Genomic DNA, 15,158 nt, shown 5'->3' on the forward strand with positions numbered 1-15,158 from the left:
TATGTGTGTGTGTGTGTGTGTGTGTGTATATATATATATATATATATATATATATATATATATATATATATATATATATATATATATATATATATATATATATATATATATATATATATATATATATATATATATATATATATATATATATATATATATATATATATATATATATATATATATATATACACACACACACACACACACACACACACACACACACACACACACACACACACATATGCCTGCTCAATCTGGTCGACCTCTTTGAGTCAGTCACCAGAGCTGTGGATGAAGGCAAGGTGGTTCATACAGCCTACCTTGATCTGGCCAAGGCTTTTGATACCATTCCCCACTCAGGAATCATAGAAAAACTCACTAAGCTTGGCATCAACCCCTATATCACTAGGTGGGTTGCAAACTGGCTCACAGATAGAACCCACAGTGTGAAAGTAGCTGACTCCAAGTCAGACTGCTGACTAGTCACGGGTGGAGTCCCACAGGGTTCGGTCCTGGGTCCTCTCCTGTTTGGTACCTACTTCTCTGAAGTCCAGGCCAACACAAAGGGACTCTGGCTGACAAAGTTCGCAGACGATTGCAAGTTGGGGGCTATTATTAACTCCCCAAATGATGTTGACATCCTACAGAATGGCCTCACTGAGACCAGCGACTGGTGTCAGAACCATGGCCTTAAGCTCAATGCCAAAAAATGTGTCATCCCCTTTGGGAAAAACCCGGTTCCCATGAATTACCACATTGACGGTAGTCCACTGAACACAGAAGGCTTTATTAGAGATCTGGGAACACAGGATGAGAACAGCCTCTCTTTTGATCACCACATTGCCACTGTGGTCAGAAAGTCCTTCTATGTGGCACATCTCATTACTAAGGGTTTTGCATCCAGTAAGAAAGAGGTCATTGTCTCCCTCTACTCTTCCCTCATTAGGCCAGTCATCGAGTACAATGCCCCATTTGGCATGTACCTCACTAGACACCTGCAACAACTGGAATGGCTGCAAAAGTACCTGACAAAGAGGATCCTAGGCTTTAAACAGTTGTCCTATATGGACAAACTCAAAAAACTCCAACTATTCTCTGTCTCATATCGTCTACTTAGAGGCGATCTCTGCTTGACTTCCAAAGCCATGTCTAACCAAGCTCTGTTAGAAATGCTACATCTAAAGAAATCCCAATTCCTCCGTACTACATGCTCCAGAGACCTCAACCTCAATACCACAATTAACAGAACAAGCTGGAGGGACAGGTTCATAACCCAGAGACTCCCCATGCTAAGGAACAGACTTCCCATACATGTCAAGCAGAGCACCTCGCTGACCCTCATCAAGAAAAATCTTGACGAGTGGATGGGAAACAGAAAATTCACCCTGGGGATAACTCCAGTGGCTCTACTTAACAGAGGCACTAGGAACTAAGGTCGGGTGGCATTATGCCAGGGTAATCCTATGGCTAGGCTTGTAAAGGCCCCATGGCAATTAGCCTAGTACACACCTATGAACCTATATATATATATATATATATATATATATATATATATATATATATATATATATATATATATATATATATATATTTATTTATTTATATATATGTATATAAAAAACATGAGTTATACTACCTATGACAGATAAGCTGCAGGTACAAGAAAGACCTCAGTAAATCAGATATTTACATTACAAATCCATCATACCTACACTTTGCTTGCTGCTGTAGATGCAAATTAAACAGACGGGAGAAGGATGCCAAGGTAAGGCACTGACAAGGGGTGCTTGGGAGTGACTTCTAGACAGACAGGCCCAGGTGAAAGAAAGCACTATCAGCACAGACAAGTGGAAAGGTAGGCAACACTGCAGGATAATCAGATCTGAAACACTCTGTATTTCTTAACAGTAATGAATTGATGTAAGACCCTGTACTGGTTCATGCATATCGACTAAGGAATATCTATTGAACAATAAAATATGAAAGTTTATGAAACACATAGAAATACAATATGATTGCTCACATAATCATACCAATTAAACTCAAAGTTTTTAAACAAAGGATCATATCACACTCTGGAAATATATAAACGTACTCCTTTTCTACTGTACAGAAAATTGGTAAAGCTAAAATGACATGAAAAGTTTAATAACAAATTGTTTCACAGTGCCACACGTAAGTAAGTATAAGCAAACAAAATATTAAGGACTTAAAGAAATATCCAATAAGTCTACACAATGATACCAAACAGATTCTGCCACAAATAAAATGATAAACATTTGTGTTTTGGTTTTAATAGAATTAAACTGCCAAAATCCATTTGAAGTATCAAAATGATGCTTAAATCCATTCAACGTATCAAGATTATGCTTATCTTTAAAGTTCCATGGTAACAGTTTTTTTGGATGAATCCTGGCTGACTCAAAATCCTTCAACCTTCTAGCCCACCTGTTGACAAAACTAACCCCCATTACTCAGTTTTTCACTTATTTCCACACATGACAATTTGCTCATCATTAACTGCTTTAGCTTCCAGTTATATCTATTACCCAGACCAAACTGACTGCACTACTACGTTATATTTTTATACCAATAAGTTAATTCTTCCCCTCTCAAACTTCTGTATATTTAATCTCCTAGAGATGATGCAAAATGAAAAAAAAGTTGTCTAGTATTTTTATCAACTGTTTTTATATATTAATTTGTATTTCACTGCCAATTTTGGATTTCCATATTATACTACTGTGTTATATATTCTTTTGTATGTAATTTTGAGCATTTCTACCCAGGCCTGTGCTGAAAAGGGGTCTTGGATGGCCCAGCCAGACAGACTTTCCTAGCTAAGCTACTTTCTTCAGCACTGTCACCCTCCCTGGGCTGATTTCGAGTTCCTTTCTTTTGCTTTATTTGAACAAATCATTAGTAGTAAGATACAATATCCCTGAACTGCGTAGCACAAATACAGAAATTAAGCAGACAACATGAGAACCAATATGAATTAAGAATAAAAGGCAAAAGAGAATATAAACTGATGGCACAAAATGCAAGCAAACAATACTTAGCAGACTTAAAAATGTTTGCTTATGAAGCAGTTATGCTGGTAACCCAGGTTGAAGTAGCAGAGAGGTGCCAGAAAATCAAGGATCAGCCAGGGGGAGGAAGTAAGGCACAGCCTTAGTGGATTCAGTTATCTTAGCAGTGGGGTACAGGGCTCCCAATACTGCATCCCCTGGTGCATCTTGAGAAACTTCATGCAGGGAGATTGTGGGAAACAACAGGCAGCAGGCCACCTACTTGAGCAGCAAGTCAGTATGTGTTCGGGGTAATTCCTTGCTTGTCTCAGGTGGAGATGGGACTGGTAGTCAAGACACTCGACACTAGCTATGAGACAGGTCACCATCTACCCACAGGCCTCAGGAGTGGGTGTGACTTAAACAGAACAGGCAAGGGAAACTAATTATTTTTTTAAATATGACACTCATTTCACTGCCAGCAATATAGTGTAATAGTAAACCATACATAATTAGTAAATACAATTAGGATACAGGCATGGCTTAAATAATCACACTTCTATCGTACTGAGGAAACATAATAATAATAACACAACTGTTTCTCTAGTACAACTTGCATCAAATGTCCAAGATGTTTTGATCAGTTTTCTCCCTAATATAGAATGATGACAATTTAAACATTTCAAATTAAAGTCACAATACTGGCAGCACTCTTATCTTAAGTGAAAGCAAACCATTTTAAATGTATCACACAGTCTACAAATACATATTACTATAGAACAATGTCTGTGACACATTTATCCTTGCAGCTTTTAAATGCTGAACCTGAGCTTTTTAAAAGAAGTTACAGAGTAAATGCCTAACCATGAATAAAGTTATTAGAAACTCAAGTAAATGGCAGAGACCATCATTTGCACCTTTGATAAACACTGCTCCAGTGTAAAGCACAAACACTTACTCTTACATGACTCAATCATAGAGAATTGTATGAAAAAGCACAGTAATAACAGGTGATGCTATGGCAACCCATAAGTTTGTAAAAACCTCTTTTATCATTCTGCAATATTTTGACAATGTTCAGCAGTCATATGCAAGTAATTTTTGTACACAAATTAGAACAGTTGCATAAAATAAACCAACAATAGGCGACTCTGCATTTTTAACTTGATACTGATTAGTCACAAAATGGAATACTTCTTGGTACTTGTAGTATCATTAATAAAAGTATACTGAAAGGATTCACTGTCCCTATGTGATCTGAGGAGGCATACAGACTGTACTTTTATCTTTTACAGTATAATTACTTGCTTTGGGAAATGTAGGCGTATGACAACAACAACCAGCTTACGGCATCAACTAGTAAAGGCCTCACTTTGTATTGATAATGTAGTCTCTATCTGTACTAAATGCCATGAGAATCCTATTAACAAACCCCTGTGGTCTAATACCTATATAATTCAATTATATTTCAAAAGAAAGCAAATATGTCATACTTATTCAACATATCTTAAACACACACAACTCTTTCCAGCTTACAGTGCTCTTATGTATACACCCAATTCACATCCATAGCTTCATATGGTGTCCACACCTTTTTTGGGGGTCTAGCTTCTTTAACTAAGTGATGTGCCAGCTAATAATAGACAGTATAGAAAGGACAAGGAGTTATTCACAAAATGACACCAAGATAATTAATGTAGGATTGAAGCAGCAGAAAAATGAATTACTGTTTGTCACTTATTATTCTTATTTTCACATATATGTTGATATTTTCGTTCCTGAGAGTCATACATGTTACTCAGTGGTATGGTGTGATACGCCCTGGTAGGAGACAGGAACATTTATCATCAGTGTTCACTTATATCACACTATATGTGAGACAATGCGATTGCTAGTTATGAAAATAATATTTCTATATGTACTTAATACTTCAAAAAACAGTGGCTTACAAACTATCGTATGACATCAGGTGAAACTTTAAATGCTGTTGAACAAAACTATCTGAGATTTGCAGTGTAAGTTGCACATCTTGAGCAATATCTACTGCTACTTATACTGATAATTATACAATTAAGCATATGCTTCCTATTTCTGTAAATATCTCAATAAGCATGTACTGCTAGTGGAATTTCATGTTGTCATATGAAAGCTTATGTCTAGTTAACAAAAATGTTCTAACAGTACACAACTAGGTTGTATGGTTTCCAAGATATGACAATGAGTTTGTGAAATATAGCAAAAATATAAATCTGATGATGTCAATTTTCATTCATCCCACAACTTTTTGGTTTAGATCCAATCCTCAGATCCAAATCAGACGTTTTTACTAGCTCATGGATCACTGAAAGCTCTCGAGCTCCACCCTTTCCCATAATGCCCTAGTCCCTAACACAACTTAGATCTTGTTTTCCTCCTTGGAGTTAAGAGGTGGTCACTGTTGCAGCTCTTGAATGCTTAATTGTTTGGGTGTGTCAGTGAGTTAAGACTTTCTATTTGATATCTTGTAATTTTTCTTCCTATATTTTGATAGCGTTCCCTCCCTGTTTCCCTTTGAAGTACATGGATAATTCTATTTGATCTACCATTGCTGATAGTTTCTTTTCGTACCTTTTGGTACATATTTTTCTTACCATTGTTGGTATTACTTTTCTTTTCTATTATATACTTTTTCCTTGTCATTATTCTTCTTGATACTAGTGTAGTTCTTGCGGTTTTTCGTTTGAGTGATAATGTGTGAGAACCCAGCACAGTTCAAAAAAAGTACAGCATGTGACCACAAAACCCCACTCTCAGACATGCATTCAAAATGTGTATAATGTTTAGGCCCGTCACAGTTAAATGCAAACTGTGACATTTGCAAGGGTTTTAACCCTAGGGTCATCACTGACTATAAAAACAAATTAATACTCAGGGGCTTGCTTCCCTCTAAATCCTCTGAATCACCAGCATCTTCTGGGGCTCATCCCCCTACAAAACTGGAAAAGAGAGATTCCAGAAAATGATCGACTCTGAGTTCGGAACCTCCAACAAAAATGGCAAAATGTTTGGATCAGAAGATTCAAAAAGAAAAGTCACCTTGGATCCGATCTCCTCTCTTGGGTCCAGATCTGATCATATCTAACTGCTTTCTTTCTTCTTGGAGCATTTTCCAAGACACCGCCATTCAGGATCTTCATCCACAGCATCTTTGACTTGTTCTTTGAAAAATTTGACTGAAGCTGACATGGACTGGATCATGAAGAAGTTTCACTCAACAAAGATACAAATGGGTGTTCTCTCAGCTCCAGCCCACTAGGTACAGAGACCTTGGTAAGCACAACCTCCCCTGCAACACTGTTAGCTCCTTCTCTAATCTGACCTATGGTTTTGGTGTTGTCGGATCCCAAGGTTCCGGAGTCATTCACATTTGATCCGAAGATACAAGTATCTTCGGCTCCAGTGGCACTCGAGTGGAATGGCTCCAAGTGCTTCAGAGCCAGACGACACTCAGAGCAGTAGTGTCGGCACCATGTCCGAGGTGTTGGAGTCAACTCTGAAATTGTCCGAGACATCTCTGCCTCTCAAAGCCCCTGTATTAGACAGCTCAGCTTCAAGTTCCTCTTCGAGTGCTCTGTCCATGGGGAGGAGGGAAATTACAGCCAGTAAGCATGTTTAGTCAGTTTCTTTCTCTTTCCAAGGCATTCAAGGTGGTGGAGAGAGCTTTTTCTATCCCTAGAGCTTGAACTTCTCCACCTTCTTTGGCTCTGACCACCCTCAGTCCCTTCGTCTCTCTGTCTTGAGCCTCATTCATCCTTCCACAGGGACAGCCAGCCCAAGATAGCCACCAGGATACCCATCAGAGTATACAGATTTTTTCCGACACTTCTCTGGAACATCCCACCGAAGAAGTTCCCAGAAGAGAAAGTGCAAAAAGAGGCACTTAGACTCTTCTGAAGAGTCAGACTCTTCTGAAGAGTCAGTCACTGAAGACACCAACTTTGATGAAGAGGAAAGGTCCCCAAAATCACCACCTGTCCATGTCTCTTTTGGAGACATTCTAGAACTCCTAAAACAAAGAGGTGGTTGGTCTCCTCTCAACCCTTCCCAAGAGGAGTCGGTATTCCTGGAGGTTTTTGGTGCTGGCTTGTCTACCTCCTGGTTGACTCCACCTGCTGATGAGCTATTGACTTGGTCTCTCAGTGGGCATGGAAGAAGCCTAATACTGTTGAACCAATACCCAAGAGACCAGACAAGATCCTGGCACCACCTAAGAACAGAACCCACTACAGCAAAGGAGTACCGGTTGATGCCATGGTCATAGCAGCAGCAACCAAGAAAAAACTAGCAGAACAGAGCTCCTCTGTCCACTTTCCTAACAGGGAGTCTAGGGCACTGGACAGATTTGGGAAGCATGTTTATGCTTCAGTGACCTTTGCCCTTCCATTGCTAAACTATCTGGCAAACTTCACAAGACTTCAGAGGGATTTGATTACAGAACTTACCAAATTCCTCTCTGGGGCCATATACTCCAAGGCAGAGAGCACTGTTGCCTCTCAGTTAACCACCCTTCAGTCCATTTTGTCCACGAGGCTTATCTCTCTCATGCAGCAGAAGGTACCCGATGGGAGGCATTGTGGCTTTTCCATCATGAGGCATGCCTGGATGCACCTGTGTGACTTTGCAGAACTCTTTAGAGCTTCTTTCATCAATGTTCTCTTTGATAGAAGTTCCCCGTTTAGCCCTAAAGTGAAAGACACACTCTCCAGGTATAAGCAGGATGGAAAAACCCTGTCTCCTGTGGATGTATGTTTTTTGATCCCATAATGAACCTTTGCTAGGAATCAATTAGAAGGTTTAAAGATGTGGTTCAGGAAATCCCACAGTCCCTTCCAAGATCAACATGGATATAGTTCCTCCAGAGGCAGACAGGGATTTTCTAATGGAAGACGCTGCCTTCATGGTAGAGGGGGTCCTCAAAACCAAGGATTGAGAGATTCTTCTTCTGACAGATCCTACCAATGCTCCTGAAAGAAGGCCCAATTGTCCTTCTCTGGAGGAGGTTGGGAGTTTTTTATCCATGCACCAAAGAGCCTAGATCAATATTACAAAAGATTCATGGGTGCAGAGTATAATATCCAGAGGTTATATCATACTCTTTTCCCATCCACCTCTTCTGGCTTCAAAGAAAATCCCCAATGTACCACCACGTCAGAGAGAGGCTGCACCACTAGAAATAGACAAGCGGTAAGAGTCATTCAAGAGGACCCCCACCCCCCATACCAGAGAGAGAGTCCAAATCTTATTCAAGATTCTTTTTAGTGCCAAAGAAAATTGGGGACTGGAGACCAATTTTGGATCTCAGCAATCTGAATCTGTCAGTTCAGTATACAAAGTTCTAGATGGTCACGGTTCAGTCCACCCTGCCTTTTCTGCACAAGGATGATTGGATGCGTTCAAGAGATCTTCAGGATGTGTGCTATCATATCAAAATTGACAGATGCTCCATGAAATATCTGCGCTTCCTGCTGAGAACAAGTCATTACCAGTTCAGAGCTCTGCCCGTTGGTCTCACCACAACTCCCAGAGTGTTCACCAAGGTGTTTGGCAGTAGTGACAGCTCACTTGAGGCTGCAAGGATTCCAAGTGTTTCCTTAGCTGGATGACTGGCTCATTACCACTCCAACCAGACATTTTAGTGATACAAGCCCAAGATTGCGTACTCCAAACATGCTCCCATGTGGGTATTTAAGTCAATTACAACAAATCTCATCTGGAACCAACTCAGACATTAGAATTTATCAGCGGCTTTTTCAACACAATCACACCAGCAGCATCTCTTCCTTTGGTGGGACTTCACACTGTTTGATTCCAGGTCAGAAAGGTCATTAAAAACTCCTCTCTCTCAGCTTGATTAATCCTTCAAGATTTAGGGTCCATGTCAGCGGCAATCATCCTAGTACCATTATCAAGGTACTATTTAAGAATACTACAATGGGCCTTAGCTACTCAGTGGTCTGTTCTTTACCCATCTTCTGTCCAGTCAGATACAGATAACTCAAGCTTGCAAGAAATATATCCTATGGTGGATACAATCAAGTCAAGTGTAAGAAGGTCATCCCCTTTTTCTTCCCCAGCCCAAGGCCATAGTGACTATGGACACCTCCCAGATCAGTTGAGGGGGCATTTTCTGGGAAGGACAGTCCAAAGCACATAGTCCCCAGAAGAGGCTGACATGCATATCAATGTCCTGGAAATGAGAGCTGTACTCCTAGTTTTGCAAATCTTCCAAGACACTCTTCCCACTGGGACTATTGCGATTCAGATGGACATGTTAGTGGTCCAGTTTATCAACAAATAGGGGGGCACCAAATCTTACCCACTGCAATGAGAAGCGCTAAGAGTGTGACAATGAGCAATCTCATCCAATCGATTTTTGATAGCAACGCACATTTTGGGGAAGTCAAATGTGATCGCAGACAAATTGAGCAGGTCTACTCTAGTGCCTCATAAGCGGTCTCTCAATATGAAGGTGGTGTAGAGGATTTTCCATTCATGGGGTCAACAATGCTGCTATGACTTTTTGCATCCCCTATCAGCAACAGATGCAGCAGGTTCTTTGCCCTCATTACACCCCCCCCCCCGGGGAGACACCGAGAGATGCTCTACTTCATTAATGGCCCACCAGTCTCCTTTATGCCTATCCATAGACACTCCTCGTTCCTAAATTTCTACAAAAAAATCCTGATTGAGGAGCAGAGTAATCCTCATTGCCCCTTATTGGCCTCAAAAGATTTGATTTCCCTTTCTTTGGCTTCATCTTCTTTGTCCCCCTTGGATCCTGGATCCAACTCCAGACCTTCTGTCTCACCCAATAGACTCTATTCATCCAGACATTCTAGGCTGAAAATTGACCACAAGTTTTCTCCACTTCCAATGATTGCTAGACAGCCCATATTCCTCCCCAGTTCATCAAATCCTTTTATCTTCTCACACAGCTTTCATCAGAAAACTTTACAAAAGGAAATGGAAAAGATTTGTTTTTTGGGCACAACAGGATTAAATCCTTTTTCAGCTCCTTTTTCTAAAGTTCTGGAATTCCTAGCATCAATCTTCAATGAAGGAGATAGCTTTTCTACTGTTAAAATACAATTAGGTGCCATCTCCAACTATCATGTTGGGATAGATAACTCTCATCTTTAGCAGCTTCCAAACTTTGTTGAGCTTTTCTAAGAGGAATTCTTCTTCTAAGATCTCCTGTTAGGGATCCTACTCCCCATTGGGATTTGAATGTAAAATTACAAACTCTAATCCAGTCCCCATTCAAGCCTTCAGCTAAGACAGAACTAAAATATTTAAATTAGAAAATTATATTTTTGGTAGCAATTACCACTGCCAAAAGGTTTTCAGAATTGCAGGCCTCGTCTTCTAAGCTCCCTTACTTGATTCTTCATAAAGATAAGAGTTTTCTTAAAAAAAACAACACTTCCTTTCTTTCTAAGGTGGTCAAAATATAATATGCATCAAACTATCAATTTACCAGTTTTCTTTCAAAATTTTCCAAATAAAAGAGAATATATGTTACACCTATTAGACATTCACAGACAATTACATTTTTACTTACATAGAATGAAAGATTTTAGAAAAACAGAACAACTGTTTGTATCTTTTTTGGATTCAACATTGTGTGAATCAGTTTCTAAAGTAATATTAGCTAAATGGTTGACTGATTGCATTACCTTTGTTTATACTAAATTGGTCATATCCTTACCCAAACCACCCACGGCACATTCTACAAGATCTATGGCTACTACTTCAGCTTTTTTGTCTAGAGCTTCAATAGATGATATTTGTGCACCTGCAACTTGGGCCAAGCCTCATACTTGTATTGCTCATTACAAATTAGATCTGGTCTCTAGGGGCAGAGAAGCTTTTGGTTCAATGGCACTCAGAAACAGCCTTCGTTAGGGTCCTCCCAGGATTGAGGATGCTGGGGACTCTGTCCCAAGAGTTAAGGAACAAATTAAAATTGACATCAGATAAAGAAGTTATGTACTCACCATAACATTCCATCTGTGTTGTCCATTTTCATTTGACCTCAACTACCCTCCTCCAAGTTATTCTTTTGGATACATCAAAGATGCTGAAGGAGCCTTTGTTCCATTCTTTGAGTATCAGCCTTTACTGGTTAAATTAAAATTTTGATTCATTTGCAATGTTCTACGGATATAAAGTGCACCAAACAAGATCTGAGGTATGTTAGGGACTTCAGCATTATGGAAAGGGAGGAGCCCAAGAGCTTTCAATGATCCACGAGATAGTAAAAATGTCTGAGTCAGATCCAAGGATCGGATTCGAATCCAAGAGTTGAGAAAGAATTAACATGGACAGCACAGATGGAACATTATGGTGAGTACATAACTTCTTTTTTGGGGATTGTGTGCAATGTAATCTATTAAATTATTTACGAGAAGACTATGAATGCACTGACTATTAACTCTGTAAAGAACACTTCTTACTGAGAACTGCTATTTGTACAGTTTTAATCATCTTTATTGTTCACAAAATATTTACATTTGCTTATCTACTGGTTTTTAAATTTATTTTTCAGAAAATGCTTTGTAATACAAGATTTGTATAGGCTACTAGAAGTGTGACATTCCACACACATAGGTGTTAGGGAGTTAAGCAAATTAGTAACGAGTTTCAAGGAAACATTATGAATCTCACTGCTGAGTATGAGCTTAAAGTAGTTATTAAAACCAAAACAGCTACTATTCTTTCATTAACTGCTGCAGGAAGTTAAGACTAGCATTGAACAATGTTAACAGCTAGTCCACAACAATATCACCCACTCCGACCCAAATGAAATTACTAATATCCTAGCTAGTAAAGTTATTGTAAATTTTATTCCATCCACAGTTATAGGTTATCGCTATTCCACAGATTTCACAGTTCCAGCCACCCCCTATAATTACTATGGGATGCATCATTTCAGCCCTCTCAAAAACTATGAACACGTCATCCAAAGACGCTGATAATATACCAGGTTATTCAATTATCAGTAACAAATATGGCTAGTTTGAACACCTTACTTAACGTCTTTCATCTAAGTCTTTCCACTGGTTACATTCCTGAAATTTGGAAAACAGCCACTGAGCTTGGTACAGTAAACCCTCAGTTAACCAGAACTCAAGCAACCAGAAAAAAAAAAAATCAAAGAAATACAGTACAATTTTCATGTGTTGCACTTTCTGACCCCCCCCCCCCCCATTTTACAGTTTTAAAAAGGAAGACAGGAATAAATTCACTCTCCCCCCCAACCTAAGAATAAGTCAAACCAAACAAATAGTATAGGATACAGTATTAGTCAGACCTATTTTTAATAGTAGCTCTCAAGCAAACAGGAACTACAGTTATCCGGTATCTACCAATCCTCATGGGTGGTGGTTAACAGAGAGTTTACTGTAACTAGTTACCAGCCATGGTAATGCCATTACACAGGGGGTGGGCAGTCACACACCTTGGTAAAGAGACCCATTAGTGTCAGTAGCTTCATTTGTAAAGTTATGGAATAAATTATCTCAAGCTTCATTAGTCTAGACATTTTTAATTTCTTAACCCTAGACCTTCATAAATTTAGCTTTGTCAAAGAAAGATCCTGCCCTTTTAATCTGATTAATTTCCTGGAAAGAATCACCAGAGCAGTGGAAAGCAACTACACAGTATGTACAGAATATCTAGACCTGGTCAAGCCCTTTGTCACTTTTCCCCATGTCGACAATACTGACAGACTTGTCAATCTCAATATAAATCCTTATGTCATATGGTGGACAGCTAAGTGTTTGTCTGACAGAACCTATGTGGTTAAGCATCACAGGTGCCACTTCTGAAAGCAAAGAAGCTACCCGCTGTATACAACAGGGTTCAGTGTTGAGCTCTTTTCTGACTGTCATCTATTTCTCAAACCTTCAGGCCAACATTCCTGGCCTATGGTTATTTACGTTTGCAAATGACTGTAAATTGGGTATTATTATTCCATCTTCCACTAACTCACAAATTCTGTAACATAAATTAAACTACATTAAAAATTGGTGCAACAAATGTCATACATTAAATGTGAAAACCTGTAGTATTTATTTATTTTATTTGTTTACCAGGGTAGTACACTGATCACAGCAGACCACTTGCAGGCACAGCCTGAGTGAAAAAATTCACAAGGAACAGAACAAATTCACAAACAAGGAGTAATCATAGAAAGCAGAGAAGTCCATTGACAATTGCAACTATGTAAATATAAGAGTAGAAAAACAAATGTGAATTAATTTTAGTAGTAAATACGAGAGGGAAGCAACAAGTGAGAACAGACGATTGAAGTAGAAATGATGCAGGTTCAGAGAGAGTTAGGTGATCTGTCCAGTGAGAAAGCACTTGCAGTCAGATTTTTGATGGTGGTGTTTTCTGAGTTGTGCTCTTAAAGTGTGGAAAGAGAAGACTACTTTTAGGTGAGTAGGGAAGGGACTACCTGAGTGCAAGAATGGTAAGTACAGTGCAGTTTGGTTTGGGGTGTCTGGACTGAGGGAGTTAATGGGGAGAAGTTGTGGAGGTTGTAGGAGATGGTTCATTATGGAGTTTGGCTACAAAAGGTAGGAAAGCACCTGGTTGAAGTAGTTTGAAAAGAAGAGACCATAGGATTATCTCAAGCCTGTAGGAGACTGGTAGCCATTTGGCTTTGAAGAGGGTGAAGCAGCAGTATTCCTGAGGGGGGGGGGGGGGTGAAACAGCAGATTTTCTTTTCAATGGACTGTAGAGTGAACGAGTATTTTTAGAGGTTTTAGTTATGATGGGGAGCCTGTATTCAAGCTGAGCAAGGAGGACTCCTTTGCCTATTAATAGGTTCAGAGGTATATACTAGGCTAATGACCACTAAAGCCCATATAAACCTAGCCATGCAACCAAAATGGGACCCACAAATTTTATTTACATAGGGAGTGATTTACGGACTGCTTCTGTCCATCGGGGGCCTCTGGTCACTCATCCATTGGTCCAAGGGATAAGGAGGAACTCTACTTCAAGTGGATGGAAAGATTGTTCCACAGAATGGGAATTCTCTGAGAAACATGTCTGCCTCTCCAACATGTCCTACTTATGTCACAAGCAAAATTTAAGTTTTTTAATCTAGTAGTTCTAAAGCTGTTTGTTTTGCTGATTTGCAAAATGTTCATAAAAACAGGGTACAGGGATGCCCTGTAAGCCAGGCAAAGAAGTCTGTATGATACCGAGTAAAGAGACAAAGCTTTGGGGAAATCAGCATAGGACATTGTGTTTACTTTCCTGTTTAATAGGAACTTGTGTGAATATTCCATTTGCAGCATGTGCCTGGTAAGATGCACACACAGAGTATAATACCCCCTATGATGGATCTGATGACGGCTGAGTAAAATGGTATGATGACCCATTGTAGCTCTAGCTGGTATGGAGAGAAAGGGAGATATTTTCCAGACCACAATAAAAGGGAATTGATCTTTTTTTCCTTCTGTTTTCATTACGGACTTGGAAGTTAAGTTACTACCCTAACCATAAACTTAAGTATTTACAGGATAAGGTTGTTTCTATTGGGGAACCACTGAGATCTCCACTGATGAGATTTTTAGGAGTTTTTTTCAGCTCTTGTGAGGCTCTAAATAGCATACTTTTTGTTTTGAAGGGGTTTAGGAGTAGCATATGGTTGTTTAGCTAAGAATGAAGTGAGTGGAGGACAGGCTGAAGCTGGGTTTGAATAGGTGAATGTGAGGGACTGGATCAAAGGATAACCATGTCATCCACATAAAAAGAAAAGTTATGCAGGTCAGAGGGTAGTTTGTTAATAAAGACTGAAAATAACAGTGGGGCAAGTATGGATCTCTGGGGCATTCCTCTAGTAAGGAGTGCTGAAGGTGATATGAATAAACCTATTTTGACTCTGAAATACCTATTTGTTAAGAAATGCCGTAATCAGGTGATGGTGTTGGTGCTAACCCCAGTTTCTTGGAATTGGTCCAAAAGATTAAAAGCTGTGGTAAAGTCAGTGAAGAGAACTCCTGAAAGGTTTCATGTTGAGAAGAATCTCATGTGTATGTGACCAAAGTGCTGTAATTGTGCTCCGTCCAAAACTTATGCTGTTTAAGAATG

The 15,158-nt window shown here is 39.4% G+C and overlaps 1 protein-coding gene across 1 annotated transcript in view; it reads right to left on the reverse strand.

Moving 5' to 3' along the window:
• Nucleotides 1-15,158, reverse strand: part of PIGG (phosphatidylinositol glycan anchor biosynthesis class G) — a 2,654,828-nt gene that overhangs the window by 349,917 nt on the left and 2,289,753 nt on the right. The window lies entirely within an intron of this gene.

Source organism: Protopterus annectens, chromosome 2.part0 (genome assembly GCF_019279795.1).
Source record: "Protopterus annectens isolate FY-2018-M chromosome 2.part0, PAN1.0, whole genome shotgun sequence".
NCBI lineage: Eukaryota > Metazoa > Chordata > Ceratodontiformes > Protopteridae > Protopterus > Protopterus annectens.